Source organism: Diospyros lotus, chromosome 8, assembly GCF_014633365.1.
Source record: "Diospyros lotus cultivar Yz01 chromosome 8, ASM1463336v1, whole genome shotgun sequence".
Classification (NCBI taxonomy): domain Eukaryota; kingdom Viridiplantae; phylum Streptophyta; class Magnoliopsida; order Ericales; family Ebenaceae; genus Diospyros; species Diospyros lotus.
In genome coordinates this window covers 13,506,257-13,528,092 of record NC_068345.1, presented here as the reverse complement: position 1 = coordinate 13,528,092, position 21,836 = coordinate 13,506,257, and the positions used below count along the sequence as shown (strand labels likewise).

The 21,836-nt window shown below is 35.9% G+C and overlaps 1 non-coding gene across 1 annotated transcript; it reads left to right on the top strand.

Annotated features, from left to right (window-relative positions):
* The first annotated feature begins 14,739 nt into the window (after positions 1-14,739).
* On the top strand, positions 14,740-14,846 carry LOC127809033 (small nucleolar RNA R71). The gene has a single exon (XR_008025041.1). It is a non-coding gene; the product is annotated as a small nucleolar RNA R71 (small nucleolar RNA).
* The last annotated feature ends 6,990 nt before the right edge of the window (positions 14,847-21,836 follow it).

Below are 21,836 nucleotides of genomic sequence, written 5' to 3'. Positions count from 1 at the left end.
ATGGGGCAACCCTCGCTTATATCCAAGCCAAAAGAATGAGAGAAGCTGATCACCTACTTAGGAGTGTCTCAATACGCCATCAGTGCTGCACTAGTGCGAGAAGAAGACAGAGTACAGTACCCGATATATTATTTAAGCAATAGATTGTTAGATGCGAAACCAAGTATACCCCAATGGAGAAGCTCGCCTATTTCCTAATGGTGGCATCGAGGAAGTTGCGCCCTTACTTGAACCATTAGATTGATGTGCTAACAAAGTATCCGCTAAAACAAGTCCTAAAGAAGCCCGACTCATTAGGCCGGATACTCAAGTGGGCCATCGAGCTTACTCAGTTCGATATAGAGTATAAACCAAGGTCGGCCATAAAAGAGCAAGTGCTAGCAGATTTTATTGCCGAGTTCACGGGACCAGCAGAAGAAGAGCCTGAGTCTCCAGAGAGTCCGATCTGGGAGTTATATGTGAACTAATCTTCCAGCGAGCATGGAGCTAGAGTTGGGGTGCTCCTTATTAGTCTGAAGAAGCACAATATTCCATACGCACTGAAATTTGGGTTTAAAGCGACCAACAATGAAGCAGAATATGAGGCGTTGTTGGCAGGGCTATGCCTTGCGAGGGAAGTGAAGGCAGAATGGGTAATGGTCTTCAGTGATTCTCAACTTGTGGTATGTCAAATATGAGGTGAGTATCAGGAAAAAGGCTCGAAGATAGCAGCCTATCTCCAAAGAGTTCAGGATTTAATGCCCACCTTTGAGGCATGCGAGGTAAGCCAGGGCCCAAGGAACTAAAATTCTCACACCGACACTCTAGCTCGCTTGGCTTCAGCTCGAGATACGGATTCCTTTGGAACCATACCAGTGGAGTTCCTAGCAATACCAAGCACGGAAGGTTAAGGTGAAGTTTTGGCAATCACGATTGTCCTGTGGTCATGGATGAAACCCATTATCGATTATCTACAGGATGGAAAGTTACTAGATGATAGAATAGAGGCGGTCATGTGCGAATTCGGGGGTCCAAATACTGCATTCATGACGATGTGCTCTACAAAAGGGGGTTCACTACCCCGTTGTTAAGATGCCTCGATGATCCTGATTGCCAGACGATACTTAAGGAAATCCATGCAAGGCACTGTGGAAACCATGTTGGGGGGCTATCCTTGGCTCAAAAGGAACTTTGCCAGGGCTTCTATTGGCCCACAATGAAGTAAGATGCTATGAACCTAGCAAAGAGATGTGACACATGCCAAAGGCTCACAAAGATCCCAAGAGCTCCACTAGCCTATTTGTAGCAGATGAGCAGCTCGTGGCCCTTCGCCATCCGAGGCATGGATCTAATTGGCCAACTCCCAACAGCTCGCGGTGGATGTAAGCATGCTATAGTAGCAGTTGATTACTTCACTAAATGGGTGGAAGTGAAGGAGCTCGCACTGATATCCACGACAAAGGTAGAGAATTTCATTTAGAGTAACATCATTTGCAGATTTAGGGTTCCCCAACAGATAGTTACAGACAACGGAACCCAATTCACCAGCGAGCAGTTTGTTCAGTTCTGCGAATCTTTGGGGATCCAGAATAGTTTCTCCACCATGGATCATCCCCAAGCTAATGGTCAAGTCGAAGCTATCAACAAGATAATTAAGTAGATTTTGAAGATAAAGCTGAAAGATTGAAAGGGGGCTTGGGCGGATGAACTACAGATGGTACTTTGGGCCTATCAGACAACAGCTCGAACCACCATAGGAGAAACTCCTTTCTCTATGCTTTATGGATCTAAAGCAATGATCCCTGCGAAGAATGAGGTGATCAATCAACGAAGAGCCACCTTCAACCTCGAGGATAACGACCAGTTACTGGCCGCGAACCTTGATCTACTTATCGAAGCAAGGGAGTTAGCTCGCATAAGGGTGGCTATTTATCAACAACGGATCACAAGGTATTACAATCGAAAAGTTTGAGTTCGGCGCTATAGCGTCGATGACCTTGTGCTATGCCTCATTCTTCAGGGAGCTCAGAAGGCCAGCGACAGGGCACTACGCCCCAACTGGGAAGGCCCTTATACTATTAAAGAAAGCCCGCGCAATGAAGCAAATCACCTGGCGGATATGAGTGAAGCTATTCTCCCACAAGCTTGGAACGCGGAGCATCTCAGACCATATTTTCGATAAGCAACATCTTCTCGTTGCATGATGTTTGGTTGATGTTCTATTTATGCTGACACTGCTCCGTTAATGAATTGAATTTATTATCATTATTGTCAGCACTTATTATCTAGACTTTTCGTTAAATGTTAAGTGACAAGAAATAATTCTAATTCAGGGTTAAAAGGCTATGGTTTGCGAGTTGGGGCGCATTCAACTTAGCCAACGTGCCATGATTTACAGCTTATCTGAGCATTCATCTTAATCTTTGCCCTAAGTCATGGTCGGCGAACTAGAGCCCATTCATCTTGACCATGGTGTCATGGTTTAGCGCCTGTTAAGCCATCACCTCGGCTAAAAACTTATAAGTCATGGTTCACTAGCTGGGGTCATCACATCTTGACAAAAGTCATGAACTGTGACCTACCTGGGTGTTCATCTTGACCACACTAAGCCCTTAAAAGTCATGGTATGTTAGCTGGGATCGAAATATGATCTACCTGGATGTATAAATTGACAACCAAATGCGATTTAATTTAACGATCATCGAGTTACCGTATGTTAGCTTAAATTTGATCCTATGATCATGACCTATTGGACATACGGTTTGAATTAATGAAATCTTAATATATTTCTCCAAAGTTGTTTAGTTTTGAGATTTATCAGCTGCGAGCTAAAGGTGATCTTGAATTAACTGAATTTAAGTTCATCTTTGTGTTCGGCTTTCAATTTGCAACAGAGGATAAAGAAGCAAAAAGCTCAATTGAAGGAGAAAAGTGTATTGAAAATCCAATTACAAGAATAAAGCAAGAAAAAATAAAAAGTCTAATGGCTTAGAGGAGTTGGGCTTGGAGCTGCTGCATCTTAGGGAGTAGGATTGCCGGCATCCTGAGCTAAGAGGTCGACCACGGTCTAATCAGGCTCGGATGAGGTGGTGGTGACTATGGAGCTTGCAGCATCAGCAGCATATTTCTTCACTGCCTCCACTGCTTCCTCGCCAAAGCAGGAAAAATCGAGATCTGGGTGCGCTTTCCACAAAGTGAAAACAAATGCACTGCAAATGTCAGATTTGACCTTCTCTCGCTCCTTCAAGACCTAGACCTCAACGTCGACCTTCAATTTCTCGACCTCCTTTTCTGCCACTTTAGCCCATTGTCGGGCTTGCTCCAAGTCGCCTCGCGTTGCTGCCAGCTCTGCCTCAGCCTTATTTAACTTTGAAGTGGCTTGGGAATAGGCCGAATCGTACATCTACTTCTCGCTGTACAACTCGTCTTCAACCCCCTTCTTGGCTCTCTCGGCCTCCCTCACCCGATGCTCCAAGCCCTCGACCATGTTTCGGTACTTCTTGGACTCACTGGTCATGAAAGCCAGATTCTCCTCCAGCTTTTTCATGTCCTTCCTCAGCACCTCGACAACAGCCTTGAGCTTATCTTTTTCCTTAGTGGCTCAAGCTCTCTCTTCTTTCTACTTGAAGACGCCCAGGGAGGCCTATAAGGCTTGAGAGGTCAGTACATTTTAAAGAGATAATACAAGAAGTACGAGAGTGGGTAAAGAACCTTACTAAAAGACTATGACGAGCAACATAGTCGTCAAGCGCATCGCCTAATACTTCCTTCTTATCTAGATTCTTGGTATAGTAACCAAGGACTCTACCCAAGCTGTCGAGAACAGGGACGAAGTATGTCCCACCTACCGCGACCTCGAATCTACTCGGCTCGTCAGGAGTGGTTGTCTTCTTCCGCCTATCTACCTGGGCCTATTGAATGGCCTGCGAAGTCAGGGGAGTTTTTCTCTTGCTCCCAGCACTTGGAGCCTCCTCACGAACCACAGACTTCCCGTGATTTGTTCCAGCTATGGCCGTTACACACTGCAAGGAGGTGCCTCCAGGAACAGGATTTGAAGAAGCCGTGGCAGTCGGTGTAGAGTTGGGACCAGATAGAGTGACGAGATCGCGATTCTCGCCAGCCGCCTTAGTACGAGCTCCCGCCCTTTGGAATTTGGCTGGAGAAGAGGATGACTTTGGGTAAGCTCAAGATCACAGAAGAGCCAAGTCTTTCGAGTTGGAGCTTCCTCGCTTCCAATGACGTTGGTAAGGCCCCAACCGTGACTTCTCTGCGAGCACTACTCTCCCTGACTGGGCTCCCGCTAAAGTCAACCTCGTCAAAGACTGACCTAATCTCCCTTTAGCCACGAACTCCAATGTCCTCCTTCCTAATATCCTTGATGCCGAAAGGGGGAGCGAGTTGGTAGTCGCAAATAAGAGAGTCGCAAAACTCGTAGTCGTCTTCGTCAGTCTTCACTTCTGAAGCTTGTTGAAGTTATTGTGCCTCGAAGATGATCAGCTCGGGCTACCCACTAGTGACATCTATAAAATTGAAAAGACACTCGAAAATAAGAAATGATAACAAATAGATTGTTGCTATGAGTGCAAACAGGAGAACTACTTACTTGGCACAATAACGAAGCAGAAATTGTAAGGTTTTGGAGGGAAGAACAGGAAATGTAGAACCACTGGGACTTGTAGACCCTTACATTGGACTTGCCATTGGCCTTCCCTTGAGTCAAGAGCTTCTTACAATCTGAAGAATGAGTTTCCATATAATACAACCCATCCTTGGTACCTTTGAAAGAGTAAAGGTACCTAAGGACTATAGGGGTTAGAAGAGGAAGTTTATTCTTTTTGAAGAGAAGGGCTAAGGAGGTTATCTGGGCATAAGAGTTGGGGGTCAGTTGGAAGGGAACGAGCTTCAGGTCGTTTAAAATGGCTATGAGGAAGGGCTGGAGTGGAAACCTAAAACCAAATTCTAGGTGTTAGGGGCTGAGGGCCACAAACCCCGCGGGAGGAAAAGTTGCGTGATCACCAAGAGAAGGCACCATCAGACGTGTGCAGCAGGGAAGGCGGTACGTAAAGGCGCATGCCGTCAGCTCGCTGATCATCAGCTTTGAAGGATAGCACTTGAAGACCTCGCGAGTTGCGCATTCCTCGGCAGCTCGCTAGGGGATTACAGGGGCGGTACGCTGAGGACTTCTCTCAGCGACCTCGGAGTCAAACGAAACCACGTGCTATGCAGTTCATGGTAGCATCCCTCGGCTGTGCCCCAAAGAGCCAGAGGTATCTTCATCTTCTACCTTGTGGTTGCAGCACTTCTGAACTGATGTAGACATCTACGATGAAAAGATAAAAAAAAAAAGTATCAGGTCGCTGGTAATGAACCAGACCTCATGAACTGAAGTCTCAAGGGATTTTGGCTACCTATCAGATCGTGCGTTTCGCAATAGGGTATCACTTGAAACAAAGGGGATTGAGGTTCTAAACCCATCAAACCTCCTAAAATAAATGAAAGCTAGTAATACAAGACGAGCAGCTATCGCCAAGAGGCATGAAGACAGAATCGACGGAAAGAATGAGAGCAGAGACGAAATAAACCAAAAAACTGTGAGAAACTTACTGTTCTTGATCGATTATTGCAAAAATCGGGGGGAGGAACCAACAAGAAAGCAACGGTGAAGGGTGGAGAAGCTTCAGAACCGTCAGTAATGGAGTCTTGGAGTCGAGAGGAAGAAGAAGGTTGCAAAAGCAAGAAGTATTTTTAAATGACAAGGTAAAGGGGGGGAAAGGAATTTCCTCCCGCTTTTATAGTTTAAGGCATCCCACCGTTGGATGAAGAAACCGGCGAGCTACCCTAGATCCAATGGTGGTGCGCATGGAGCATGGGGCCCATGGACATAACAATAAAGCGGTTACGGGGAACATGCGCATTAAAGGCGCCTTAGACAAGACGTGTAGTGTTAGATGGCACAACTTGAAATAATTGGGCAGAAGTCCAGAAGGTGGATTGACAGCTTGCGAAGCCCAATCCAGTCGACATACATCAGCTCGCGCTCTGAAGATCGCACCGCGAGCTGGGTGGCTAGTGTTATGGGCATTTTTTAGACCACCTTAGGCTATTAATGTGGCTACAATGGGCTAGAAACAGTTTGATGGTAAGGCTCGACCTCTCGAAGTCCAATGGGCCTAAGGCCGAACCTATCTCTGCGAGGTCGCATGATTGCTAAAATGTGAGCTCTGATTACAATAGCAAGCGAGCTCCTGATGATATCTCTAGCTCGCTGGTTAACCCAATCAGCTCACAAAGAAGGCTCGAAGCAGAATAACCAGAGCTGATGTCTACTTGTCCTTATTCGTGGAAACCAGTCCCCATATGGTGCGGAATTTTTACTCCTAATTTTATGGAGATAATGACATATTGTCCCTCACGATATGGCCCCACTACTTTGAACTTTGTGTAAATTAGCAATATCCCACACTATAAATAAGGGGTAAAAAGCTATTATACATGCATGATAAAAAATACATACTATTACTTTGCCAAAAATAATCATAGAACAATCGTGGACTAGGCATCATTCCGGCCGAACCACATAAAAAAATCTTGCATAATGTTTGTTGATAGTGTTATTGTTCTCTTCCCCTCTTATTAGTGATTACATACGGGCCGTCGAATCTCGGTTGACCATTTCTGAACGTCGACATTTAGCTTGTTGGGTAAATATGAAAGGATCATATTTCTTATACTTTCTTGATGATCGACCCTCCACAATACCTTACTTATCATGGATTTTAGTTCCCCGAGGACTTGGATCCAACCATTCACATTTGAACAGAACTACCCTTTTGATTGGTAGGCTTGCATATTCTAATTCAATAATGTCTATGATTTTTTCGTAATAATAGGTCTCTAAGGATCTGACTCCTGTCCCAGGCACGCAAACACCAAAATTTTCAATAAATCTACTATTACTATATTCAACGATATGAAATTTATATCAATTCACAAAATACATTGGTCAATACTGCACGTTTGGAGTCAGTCCTCATCTTATGTTTTGAATTAATAGATTTGTAACAACTTGAGTGCTCGAATTAACCTGAGAAAATGTTTGAATCACTTAATGTATAACTAAAATTTAATTTAGAAATAACCTAGTATGAAGTAACATACTTGACGATGGAACCACTTAGGAAAATGTTTCTCGATTTATTTGTCTATTTTTGCGTCTGTGATATTTGAAGATAGCTGATGCAATATGTTAGTGTACGTGCTGAAAAATTAAAGTGATGTATCAACCAAATAATATGAACTTATAAATATATTCATTTAAATTTTAATTTTTACTCGATATAAGGTTCAACCTCCGGAGTATTCAATAAGACATATAATTTGGTGGCTTTAAATTCTTTCTCATCCATCCACCTGATTTTCATTAGACTAGCAGCATGGTCTGGATAATTGAAGATAGAAATTTGTGGATATGAAGAATCTCCCCCACCATCATTTCGAGGGATTCTCGTCCTTCTTGATGGAACATTTGGTGTAAAATAATATCAATCAAATGTGAACGTCTCATCAATTAAATATGCCTTACATATAGATCTCTCTACAGGAGCTTTATTGCAGACATTCTTCTTTAAAGTGTTAAGTAACCTAAATCATTTGAAGATCTCCTCAATATAGGAAAATTTTATTCTTTTAAAAATAAATAGTTGAAATTATGTCAGACGTACATTTCAAAGGGATACATCCATCTATATTGTATTGGTCCCCCTACCTTTGCTTCGTAAACGAAGTGTATTGGCATATGCTCCATTGGGTTAAAGCATCCCGGAAAAAATACACACTCTAATTTGCATAAAATGATGTGTATGTTTTGTTCCATGACATCTAGGTGTTGAATCCTCAATACTGTTGAGCAAATGTCTTTGGAAAACTAGCATAACTCAGTAACCAGATTCCAAATTCGATCTGGTAATGCGCAAATGCCATTGGAAGTAATCGCTCCATGAGAACATGACAATTATGGCTTTTAACCCAAATAACTTCGCGTGTCTCATATCAATGCATCTATCCAATCTGGAAGAATATCCATCAGGGAGCTTAAGTTCTTTTATCCATTTCAAAACACTTAACTTTTAATCCCTCATGAACATTTATTAGGCCTTGGGTTTCCAATACTTATCCCCACCACGGTCTATTAGTTCAAGTTTCTTTCGCCTACAGTATTCTTTCATGTCCATTCTAGTCTTCATATTATCTTTACTTTTACCTTTCAATTCCATTACTGTATTGAAAAGATTGTCAAAAATATTTTTTTCAATATGCATAACATCTAAATTGTGTCAGATCATATTATCTTTCCAGTATGACAATTCTTAATTTTCACAAATAAATTTTCAGAGAGTGTGTGCGTGTATAGCCAATTGTAAATTATTAATGCACTTTAAATGAGTTTATGCAAATAAGTAGCCAGAAAATGACCTCTAGATAGAAAGAATTGAAACTCCATACGCATACTTTTCATTCCTCTCTCCACTAATGTAGAATAATGCACATTTAAGGATCAATAGGTCTTTATTAGTTTAGAATGTTATGGTTTGGGTAGGGGTTAACAAGAAAAGATACGGATTGCAAAACAAAAGAAAACGTTAATGAAATTTTTTTCTCACTAACCCAAGATAATTTCACTCAAAGCCCCAAAAACACTACAAAATTATGTTAATATGATGAGTTGAATCCACATGAAGAGCAAATTGTTGTTGTTGCTTTTTTTTTTCAAATAATTTTTTTTTCTTTTTTTTCACATTTTTTCTTTTCTTTTTACTATATGCAATCACAAATATAAATACAAAAATTGATTACAAAGCATCAACTGCTATTTCAAATTTCCTTTATTTTCACCATTCCCCCCAAACTTAATTTTCATCATGAGTGTGGGAATGCTAGCTTCCAACTCTATTTCATCAATTTCAATAAATTAACCCTCAAATTTATAGCACTCACACTCACATCTTTTTCTTTTTTTATTCACACATTTTTTTTTCACCAACAATTCCTTTTGAAAGGTAGGCTTAGTGTTTAGGCTATAAAAGGTAGGTTAATGTGGTTTACCAAAGAAAAAAGTTCAAATATATACAAGGCTCAAAGGCATAAACTAGGGATAAATACAAAATACATGATAAGTTTAAAGGATATTAATTTTGATCCAAAAAATGCATAAATCATATCTTTAATTGTGCAATGCCTAGGATTTCGCCTCAAGAGGTAATCAAGCAAGTTCTAAAGTTTGTTGAGATCTATTTAAAGTAACAAAATTTACATAAACCTTCTCTAAGTAGCAAAACAACTTATTAATCAAGCCTATGCGCTCAAATTGTTCTAAAAATTCCAAATGAATAATAAACTAACTCAATCTTTAAATACAAATTATCATAATGCAGAGGATTTTCCAAAAGTATAAATTTATTTCAATCAAGTTTTATCATAGGCTCTTCAATCATTCAAACAAACAAGCCTCAAATCAAAACAAAACAAATAATTTTTTTTAACACAAAAATTTGATTTTTTTTATTTTTTAAACCAATTTTTTTAATTTTAAATTTTCCATCTACCCCCAAACATAAACTCAATATTTTCCTCAATATTGTTTGAGAAATAAAAGATATAAAAAAACAAAAATACTCCTTTGATTTTATTGCAGTCTTAAAGGAACATGAGTGGTACTTCAATGCTTCTTTCATTGATGTTCCTACAAAACATGCAAAACCAAATTAAAAAACACATGAGATTAAAAATTGGGGTGAGAAAATAAAATAAAATGCAGCAAATGAAAAATAAATTTGGCTTGCCCCCTCAAAAAATGCTTGTTTGTAGTCTTTTAGATAGACTTGGCAACATGTCACATTAATCAAGTTTAATGGAAGTCTTGTGTTTTTCAAAACCTCCATTCACATAAGGCTTCAACCTTTGACCATTAATGTTGAAAGTTTTATCTTCACTTTGCAGCTCCACTCCACTATATGGAAAAATCTTGGTAATGGTAAATGGGCCAAACCATCGAGAGCAAAGCTTTCTTGGAAACAATTGAAGTCGGGAGTTGTAAAAAAGTACTTGTTACCCTTCTTGAAATTCTCGCTTCACAATATTTTTATCATGCCATCTTTTGATTTTTTTTTTCTTTGTAAATATGGGCATTTTCATATGCATCAAGACAAAATTCATCTATTTCATTCAATTGCAACAATCTCTTTTCACCTACAACATTCATGTCAAAATTCAACAACTTCATTACCCAATAAGCTTTATGCTCAACTTCCATCGATAAATGACAAACCTTACCATAGACTAGACAATATCGGGACATTCCAATTGGTGTTTTGAATGCTGTCTTATATGCCCATAATGTATCATCTAGCTTTTTGGATCAATCTCGCATTGAAGAATTCACTATTGTTTTCAATATTCGCTTGATTTCTCCATTGGAAATTTTCACTTGGCCACTTGTTTGAGGATGATAAGGAGTTTCTACACAATGAGTGACACCATATGTTGTCAGTAGAGATCAAGATAATGGTTACAAAAAAGCTTACCTCCATCACTAATGAGTGCCCTTTGGATGCTAAAGCGAGTGAAAATGTTCTTTTTGTAGAAAATTTAGTACACTTTTAGCATCATTTGATGGAAGTGCCACTGCCTCAACCCATTGATAAGGAGTTAATTTTTTTAAATCTTAATGAATTATATCCATATTTTTTATCTTATATTAATGTTTAATTTGAATAATTATGCACATTATGTACTATTATCGAGATGATATGAAGAAATTGACATTTGTCGAGTAATTGAAGATGTTAAAGAGTTAATCAGATGACTAACGTTACTACTCAAAATCTAGTGCAATTGGGTCAACTATTAAATGGAGTCCAACCAAAGAAGTCCCAAGCATTTTAATTTCAATGAAGGCCCAAGCATTTTAATTCCAAGGAAAGCCCAAATCCAACATAAAGAAGACCCAAAACCCAACTTGTAAAAATCTATTTTTTTATTTTTATTTTTAAATATTTTTTTTATGAGTGCTTCTTTAGATGTGTCTTTTAGCGAAAATCCATTTAACTTTAGGTGTGTGAGTGCCCATTAGATATAATTATGTCTAGTTGTATAATTGAAATTATATGATTTGTATTGCATGTTATGGGCTATAAATAACTCATTTGGTTGCACTTGTAAGGGGTGATTATTATTCTTGAATTAAAACTTAGTTATCTTCTTAGAGTTTCTCTTTGAGAATTGCTCTTGTTCTCTCTTCTTTTTTCTCTTATCTTCTCTTTGATCTTACTTCTTTTCTTTCTTCTTTTGAATTCTCATGTCATTTATTGTTACTTTATTATCCACCACCTAAATGGCAGGTTAATTTCTGCCTTTAAATTCTTGCAATTTTAATTCACGTCTTTTTATTATCCACCGCTTAAATGGCTGGTTAATTTCTGTTGTTTTAATTCCTGTCATTTAAATTCTGTCATTTAAATTACGCAATTTAAATTCCTATCAATTAACTTTCAAATGAATATGAGTAGCTAAATCTAATCTTGGGTTAAGGCAAGGACAGTGTTCAACGCCAATGATTCCCAAAGAAAGTTGCGCTTTAAATGAGTGACATTAATTTAAATTTCAGTATGAGTGTGTATTAATTATTGAGAAATCACTAGGTTTGGATTGAAGCGTAAGCCTAACTTAGAGCTTTCATGCCACGTATAGGAGTTACTAGAACTGGAAACGCTATCATACCCAAACTCGGATGATTAATTTAGTTGTTTTGTGTATTAATTGCAACAAATTTATGGTAGTTGCTTAAACTAGAATCCCGCATATCATGTATGGGGATTTATTAAACTAGAACTATCATCATCTCTAATTGCATTAATAGCATACCCTCATATCTGAAATTAAATTAATGTTGCTAATCTTTTCTAGTAAAAATTAGGGATCAGTAGGTTGGTGCTGAAATTGTCTTAACTCAAGTGTTATCTAATTCTATATTCTCACATTTAGTGTTTATTTTAATTTCTGCTTTGTTTTATTTCCTAGCATCCGCTATTTGAAAATCCACAAAAAAATTGCGTTGCCAATTCATTCAAATGTGTGTGTGCGTGACATTCTTTTTCTTTTTCATAAATAAATCTCTTAGTGGACGACCTGGTCTTATCCAAAAAATAAATTAAATTTGGACTACAACTGCACTCGAACACTGGCGAATATAAACCTCTCACCAAAAAAAAAAAAAAAATCTAATATAAATTTTGTTGTGTTTTAATTTCAAGGTGAGAGTCCATCCATTTAGATATATAATCTGTAGCCACAAGAATATATTGATTTGAAAAAGATGGTGAAAATGGTCCCATAAAATCTATTCCCCATACATTAAACAACTTTACTTCTAAAATATTATTTAATGGTATTTCATTTTTACATGAAATATTACCAGCTCTTTAGCACCGATCGCATACATTAATAAAGTTTTTAGCATCCCTAAATAATGAAGGCCAATAAAATCCACATTGAAGTACCTTATTAACTATTTTTGAAAACCTAAATGTCCACCACATTCCCGAGAGTGACAATGATTTAAAATACTTTCAATCTCTTTTTTAGGAATAGATTTCCTAATAAGCTGATCTAAACAATATTTATACAAATATGGATCATCCCAAAAGTAATATTTAATATTAGAAAAAAATTTCTTCCTTAGGCGATAAGATAAATGGGAAGGAATAATATTGCATGCCAAATAATTCACAATGTCAGCGTACTAAGAAGTACTGGAAATGTGGATTGCTAATAATTGCTCATTGGGCAAAATATTCATTGATAGGAAATGCATCTCCTTTTTCCTCTTCCACTTCCAATCTAGATAGATGGTTTGCTATCAGATTTTTAGCTCCTTTCTTGTATCTTATTTCTAAATCAAATTCCTACAACAAAAAAATCTCGGTTTTGCTTCCTTTTTGGCAAAAAGATAATTAATAGTTGAATGGTTTGCATATACTATTGTTTTTGTCCCAATAAGATATTATCAAAATTTATATAAGGCAAAATCAATAACTAAAAGTTCTTTTTCTATGGTAGTATAATTCAGTTGTGCATCATTTAATGTGCGACTGGCATATTAAATAACATGCAGCCTTTTATCTTTTCATTGCCCCAACACTACTCCTACTGCATAGTCACTTGCATCACACATCAATTCGAATGGAAGACTCCAATCAAGGGATATTATAATGGGAGTTGAAATTAGCTCCTTGTTCAACTTGTCAAAAGCACACAGGCACTTAACAATAAATTTAAAAGGTGTATCCTTCATTAATAAATTACAAAGAGGCTTAGTGATTTTAGAAAAAGTCTTTGATAAATCTTTTATAGAATCCAGCATGTCCCAAAAAGCTCCTCACTCCCTTGATAGAGGTAGGTGGAGGTAATTTCTCAATGATCTCAATTTTTTCTCTATCTACTTCAATTCCCCTAGCTGAAATTTTATGTCCCAATACAATTCCTTCTTGTACCATGAAATGACATTTTTCCCGATTTAGTACCAAATTAGTTTCTTCACATCTCTACAAAACTAAGGAAAGATTAGCCAAACAATTATCAAAAGAAGAATCAAATACAAAGAAGTAATCCATGAAGACTTCTATAAACTTTTCCACCATATCAAAAAAAATAGCAATCATGCACCATTGGAAGGTTGTGGGTGCATTACACAAACCAAATGACATTCTTTGATAAGCAAAGGTTTCGTATTCCTCTCGCTTTTTAAACACATCAAGAAATTTTAAGAAATTCTTATCGTCATTGTGTTGGCAAAGTCTTTGTGGAAAAAGAATTGGAGGAACATAAGGTTTAACTAGCTCTCACTTGTACTCCTCTTGTTTCTTTTCTTCTTCATTGTGTGCTTTTTCTTTTGGCAAAGGTGCTGCCTTGGTTGAATTTTCTTCCACACCTTTTTGTTGTTGCCCCTCTAGCTGTTTACCACTTCTAAGAGTGATGGCTTTCACATGCTCTTTAGGATTTGTTTCAATGTTGCTTAGTAGTGCACCTTGTGACCTTGTTGCCAATGTGTTAGCCAATTGCCCCATTTGTACTTCCAAATTCCTTATAGCAGCTTGTTGATTTTGGAAGTTTGTTTTTGTCTTTGTCATGAACTCCGTTGTGGCCTTAATGAATGTTGCCGCCAAATCTTCTAAGGATGTCTTATTTTCTTGAGGCTGAAATCTAGGTAGAGGTACCCTTACATTATTTTGATTATTACTCCATAAGAAATTTGGGTGATGTCTCCACCCTGAATTATCATTATTGGAGTACGGATTATTTTGTTGTTGATTGGAATTTGAAATATAGTGAGCTTGATCCGCACTCGATGTTGCAAAAGGATTGCCAGCTTGACATTCGCTTGTAACATGTTACCCAGCACACAATTCACAAACCTGCATAACAGAATGAACAACATTAATATTCAACTGATCTAGTCTTTTATAAATAGAGTCTACCTTAGCATTTAAAGCAGTAAATGCTTCAATTTTATGTATCACAGCTGATCTCTTTGACATGGTTCTTTCTGAAGGCCATTGGTAATTATTTTCAGCCATTTCTTCTATCAAATCATAAGCCTTATGAGTGGATTTGCTCATCAAAGCTCCACCAGTTGCTGCATCAATGGTGATCCTTATTAGATGGCTTAATCCACTGTAAAATGTTTGGACCAACAACCATTTAGGAAGCCCGTGATGTGGACATCTTTTCAACAAGTCTTTGAATCTCTCCCAAGCTTCATACAAAGTTTCCATATCGGCTTGGCTGAAGGTTGTGATGTCATTCCTCATCTTTGCAGTGTTTGCTGATGGGAAAAATTTAGCTAGGAATTTGCTAGCTAAATCATCCCAAGTAGTGATGGTACCTACAGGGAGTGATGTTAACCAATTCTTTGTCTTATCTCTTAAAGAAAAAGGAAATAACTTTAATGTAATGGCATCAATAGATGTGCCATTGTGTTTGAATGTGTCATATATTTCCAAAAAATTTGCAATGTCAACATTTGGATCATCACTGGGTAATCCACAAAATTGGACAGAAGTTTGGATCATTTAAATTATTGTTGGCTTAATTTCAAAATTGTTGGTTTGAACAGTCGATTTTATAATGCTTGAATTTGTGTCATTTATTGATGGAACACCATATTCCCTCAATGTTCTATTTGTTGTTTCATTGTTCATGGTTGCTTGTTGTTCTACTACCCTTCTTTCTCTCCTTAACGCACGAATAGTGCGTTTAATTTTAGGATCAAATGGAACAAGCTCAAGGCTTCTAACATGTTGCATACACAATTAAAGCACACCTAGTTCAACAAAAATATAGAAAATAATCACACATGAGCAATAAGAAGAAAAAAATTTAAATTGAAATCAAATAAAATGGAAGGCAAGAAAAAATAAAAAATATTAAACGTAATATAAGAAAAAAATAAATTAAAATACAACTAGAATATTTTATTTTAGTAAATAGTATAGCCAAATTTAAATAATAGTTTTGGATCAAAATGCAATATAATAATAATAATAATAATAATAATAATAATAATAATAATAATAATTGTTGTTGTTGCCAAAACACAACAATTTTTTTTTTCGTGGGAGAATGTAAGGTGTGTGGTTGATCACGGGAGTTTCGAGAGACTTGAGAGTCTTGAGGGTTCTGAGAGTCAAGTATCCTAAGAGTCTCGTTGCCAAGGTGCATTGAGAGTTTCGTCACCAACATGCGTTGAGAGTTTCATCACCAAAGTGCGTTGAGAGTCTTAGTGACCGAGAGAGTATGATGAACAAGAGAGTATGATGATCAAGAGAGTGTGATGACCAAGAAAGTATGATGATCAAGTGACCCTTGATGACCGAAAGACCTGGATGATGAACACAAAATTAGGGGCTCGAGTAGGTGTCTCCACGCTAACCCTCCGATGCTTAAGTTAGTTCCTGAGAGAAAGAGCGCAAAAATGTATTCAAAGTGTGAGGGTGAGCATACTTGAAGTAAGAGGCGTTGCCTCCTATTTATAGATGAGGGAAAAGGGGACACATAGCGGCCATCCCAAGAGTTTTTGTGGCCTATTCCGAGAGTTGCGGCCCCATCCTAAGAGTCTCGCAACCATTTTGGACTCTCGTCACATTTTGGGCTCTCGTCACATTTTGGACTCTCGTTATATTTTGGACTCTCGGCATATTTTAGACTCTTAGCCCATTTTAGATTGTCGGTGCATTTTGGACTCTCAGCGCATTTTCAACTCTCGTCACATTTTGAACTTTGGTGCATTTTGGAGTCTCGGGGCTGTGAGATGTTGCCCACTCGATCATTTGACTGAGTGACTTGGTTTTTGCATGCATTTGGAGGGTAAAAGAGAGAGAGGGGGATAAGACCCCTACCCACTTAATCATATGATCGAGTGACTCTTCACTTGAGCGATTCCCATTCCTTAACATCAATAGCGTATGTACCTCAAATTCAAGCCCAATTTCCATCTTGATGCAGCCTGTATCTCTCAAAACTCAAAACATTAAAGTTGAGATAATTCTATTACATTTCCATCGAATTTTGAATCACCTCAATCGGAGCTCGGACGAGAGCTTTATGTCCAAAAAATCAAAGCAATGCCACACCCACTTGGTCATGACTTAGTGAGTCCTCTCTATTTGGTCTCGGCTGATTTCAGCCTTGATGCAGCCAATATCTCTTAAAACTCAAAACATGAAAGTTGTATACAATTATCTTGGATTCCTATAGAATTTTGAATCACCTCAATCGGAAACTCAGACGAGAGAGTTATGCCTAAAAAACCAAATCAGTGCCACACCCACTCTGTCATGACTGAGTGAGTCCTCCCCACTTGGTCTTGGCTTGACCTCTTGCTCCTTCGGCTTGTTTTCTTGATCTCTTGTAACCCGTTTGTCCTTTGGGCTTCATGTCCATGTCTCGCGACTCTTTTAGGTGATGAGGAGTTAGTTTTTTCTAAATCTTAATGAATTATATCCCTATTTTTATCTTATATTAATGTTTAAATTGAATAATTATATACATTATGTATTATTGTCAAGATAATATAAAGAAATTGACATTTGCCGTGTAATTGAAGATGTTAAAGAGTTAATCGGATGGCCAATGTTACTACTCAAATTCAAGTGCAATTGGGTCAACTATTAAATGGAATCCATCACAAGGAAGGCCCAAGCATTTTAATCACAAGGAAGGCCCAAATCAAACATAAAGAATACCAAAAACCCAACTTCTGAAAATCTATTTTTATTTTTTATTTTTAAATATATGTTTTATGAGTGCTTCTGTAGGTGTGTCTTTTAGCTAAAACCTATTTAACTTTAGGTGTGTCTTTTAGCTAATTTTCTTCCACTAGTTAGGTGAATGTATTGTGAGTGCCCATTAGATATAATTATGTCTAGTTGTATAATTTTAAATTGTGTGATTTGTATTGCATCTTGTGGGTTATAAATAGCTCACTTGGTTGCACTTGTATAAATTGATTATTCTTGAATCAAAGCATAGTTGTGTTCTTAGAATTTTTTTCTCAATTCTTCAACTTTAGTTTATATATAGTTGTGTTCTATTATTTTTCTATCATCTTTATTATCCACCGCCTGATTATGGCCAGTTAATTTTTACTATTTAATTTATGTCATTTAATTTCTACAATTTTAATTTCTGTCTCTTTATTATCCATCGCCTTAATATGGCCAGTTAATTTCTGTTTTTTATTCCTCTTATTTTAAGTGTAGTATAGTTTGCTTCTGAAGTTTTATTTTATGTTATGTTATTTTTTATCTTTATTATCCACCGCCAGAGTATGACCGATTAAATCTAATATTGGGTTAAGGCAAGGACAGTGTTCAACGTCAATGATTTCCAAAGAAAATTGTGCTTCAAATATGTAATATTAATCTTATTTAATTTGAGCAATATGCGTATAATGGATCTTTGAGTTTGGATTAGAACATAAGCCTAATTTAAAATTTTCATGCCATGTATGGAGATTGCTAGACTTGGAAATGTTTTCATACCCAATCCCAAATGATTAATCTATAGTTACAAATTCTATCTGTTAATTATAATTCAATTTATGGTAATTGCTTAACTTAGAATCTCTCACGCCATGTATGGAAATTGCTTAATCAAGAATTATCATTATCTTAAATTGTAGTTACTGACAAACATATTATTTTCATTTGGATTTATGGTAATTGCTTAACATAGAATCCCTCATATCATATATGGGGATTGCTAGACTTAGAATTATCATCATCTCTAAATGCACTTAATGGAAAAAGCTCAAATTTGAACTCAAATTAATATTATCTTTTCTATTAAATTTGGAATTAATTGGTGTTGGTACTGAAATTGTCTTGACCTAAGTACTTTTACTTTTTATTTTTAATTCAAAATATGCAGTGTTATCTTTCATCGTTGTAAATTAGGTTATTCACTACCATGCTCTATTTCTGATCATGTGTATAAGTATTCCAATAAAATAACAAAAAAAAAAAATTAATAACCAACTTATTCTGGTATTTTTGATTCCCATCCATATAATCTCCCTATGGATCGACTTGGTACTCATCAGAATATAAATTTAAAATTGTACTCAATGCACACTTACACACTGGCGAGGATAAACTCCTCACCCATTTTTATTGAAAATAATAATGTCATATTTAATTTAAAATAATGTGCAAGGTGAGGGAGCAATCATTAGGTCTCGTGACTCTTCAAGTTTGCAGGGCATATCAATAATAAAACTTGAGCACAAAATAATAACAAAATAATAATAATAATAATAATTAAAACATAATTATATGCAAGTTATGCAACATTACAGGGATATAGAACAAACATAGTAACTAATAAACAAATAACTAAAATAGCTTAGATGGTTAAAGTGTGTAGTTGTTAACTATGAGGTCTTAGGTTCAAGTTCTCTTTCCAGTATCTATAATTTTTTTTTCACACTTTATTTTAATAAACAAACAAAGTATAAAATAGAATTAAATATTATAATGACAAAAGAAGAAAAAACTACAACTAATAGTAAATCAAATAGCTTAACAGGAAAAAAAAAATAAAACAAACAGATATAATTTTTTTTTGTTTCAATTACTATTATGGGTTATGGTGAAGAAAAGTAAGTGTGCCAATTTCAGTGAGCATACTTGATGGTGGCCAAGATGTTGGAGTGGGAATATCAATGTTTTACTTTATATATATATATATATATATTTTGAAAATCAAATATATAATAATAAAAATGAAAAATGGAACACAAACACAGAATTATAATAGTAAATTAACTAGAATGAAAATTGATAAATGAAATATAAATAGTAACTAATGGAACAAGAAATACTAAAAATACAACATATATACTAACACATACACAAAAGATAAAATATGCAAAATCAACAGAAAAATTAATACAAAAAAATAGATTTAAATTAACAAATGAGTTATTTGATAGTGATGTTATCAACTGTCGATCCCCGGCAACGGCACCAAAAATTTGATAGTGATAATTTGCTTCTTTAGTTTCGGTTTTGATGATAATCAACAAAATGGTTCACATGGCATAATTCAAAAGGTTTGGTTTCAAGGTAAAAATCATTTTTAACTTTACAAAAATCAAAATTTTATCTAAATTAAAAATCCTTCATGTGATCTATATGAAGCTCGTTAAAAGATTGGAGATAATATATATTCTTCAAATAAGTTTCAAAACTTAAGATTTCAAAGAATGGAGAAAAATGATGTCTTTAAAACAAATGTTCTTTTGAAACATTAAAGCAAAATGCCGACAGTTCTAAAGAGATGTCGACAGTATGTTTTGTTTGGATAAAAATGTTGACAGTAAATCCTAAAATTGTCGACCATTTTTATGTTTATAGCCCAAATTGTCGACAGTATTCATCAAACGATTTCTAAGTGTCGACAGTCATTGCATCATAATGTTGACAGTTTTTGAAACCTGTCGACAGCCTTACTCAAACTGTCGACAATTGTTTAAATTTAAAGTAACTTGTCGATAGCCTGAAAATAAACTGTCGACAACTTCTATGGCAAACATCTTGTAACGGCCAAATTCTCCACTCTTCTATGATGGTGTCTCTACTTGCAACATGATGATTCTTGTATGGGCTCTCAAATCTCTATAAATACAAGTCAAGAGGAGAATTCAAACTATCGAAGTGATCCATCTACAAGCTCCCAAGTGCTCATCAATTGTTATGATTCATTGGTGCCCTAAATCTCTTTGCTTTCAAGGCTTGTATTTTATTTGTGTAAAAGCATATTTCTAGCCTTATATTTGTTCTTAATTGCATTGTAACTAAGAGGGCATACTCTTAAAAATACATCTCTTGTATCATTACTTGTGTTCCTAGCTTGCATAGCTAGAGGATCTACTTGTCATATTAGGCTTGTTTAAACCGAACCACTATATATCACTTGTGTTTCTCTATTACACTTACTTTTTCATATCCTAGATTGTGCTTTGCAATTGTTTTTCTTATCTTTAACGTGCATCAAAATTCTCATTTTTATTTAGTAAGAAAATTTTCCAGTTTTACACCAAATTTTTAAATCACCCAACTCACCCCCTCTTGGGTATTGTTACCATAGCTACTCGATTCTATCAGATGGCGTTTTCTTGTAAGTGTACGGATTGCACATGTAATAGAGTAATGAGTAAAATATCATTCCCACGAGAATCGGGTGATAATTACCAAAATTATATTAACTCAAACGTTATTTAAGTAATTGATTAAGAGGAATTAATTTAAGAAAACAAAATAATAACACATAAAGTAAATATGAAGAGTTTCAAGATTTGGAGAGCATTAGAGTATTTCGATTTCACCTAATTAATCCAATTTAATTTAAATGGTTGATAATCCAAATTTAATTATTCATGCAATGATAATTAACCACACAAATCAAATTTTTACTTTCGTTCCAATTATATTCTTGTGGTGTTTATTATCTAGATCAAGTTATAGATTTTTCCTCCTGGTCTAAATCTATATCAACATATCAATCAAATATTAACCAAGTATTTGATAGTATTAAGCATAATAATAAACACTTGCATGAATAAAGAAAATCAATCCATAAAACTCAAATTATCATAATTAGATTACATCAAAACACCTTAGTTATAGAGTTTAGTTCATATTATTAATGATAAAATCCATAACACGATATATGAACATAAACATAGAATTTAAAGAAAATGAAAGAAGAGAATAAAAACTCTTTTGATGTGCAGAATTTCCTTCTCCAAAAATGTTGTCACCAATCTTTGAAGAAATCCTCTACTAAGAATGTTTCAATTCTTCACTCCTTGAAGCTCTTTCCCATTGGTTCTTTTTCCAAAAATCAGCCCCATTTCTCCTTTTATACTCATCACTTTCTTCTTTTTCTTAATTTTCTCCTTAAAACATGGGTCAAACCATACCCTACCTCCATAAATCCTTAATTTCCTATTCCATGTTTCATGCCAACCATGTCCACTCAAAAGTTTAGGTCCCATACTCAATACAAAATAATCCCTCAAAATATCAAGAATTACAATTTAGGGATTTTTGTAAGATATGGGCTTAATTTAATTAGACTTTTGGGTTAGGCTTCTTAGGTCCAATTGGGCCTAAATCTTCATGAAATATATAGCTCTAATAACCCTTGGAAATGACTCTTAATTCATCTATAATTTAGCCCACCTTGGAGAAAATGGAAGATAAATTCGTAGGTATTGCTGATTTTTGGTCAGCTCCGAC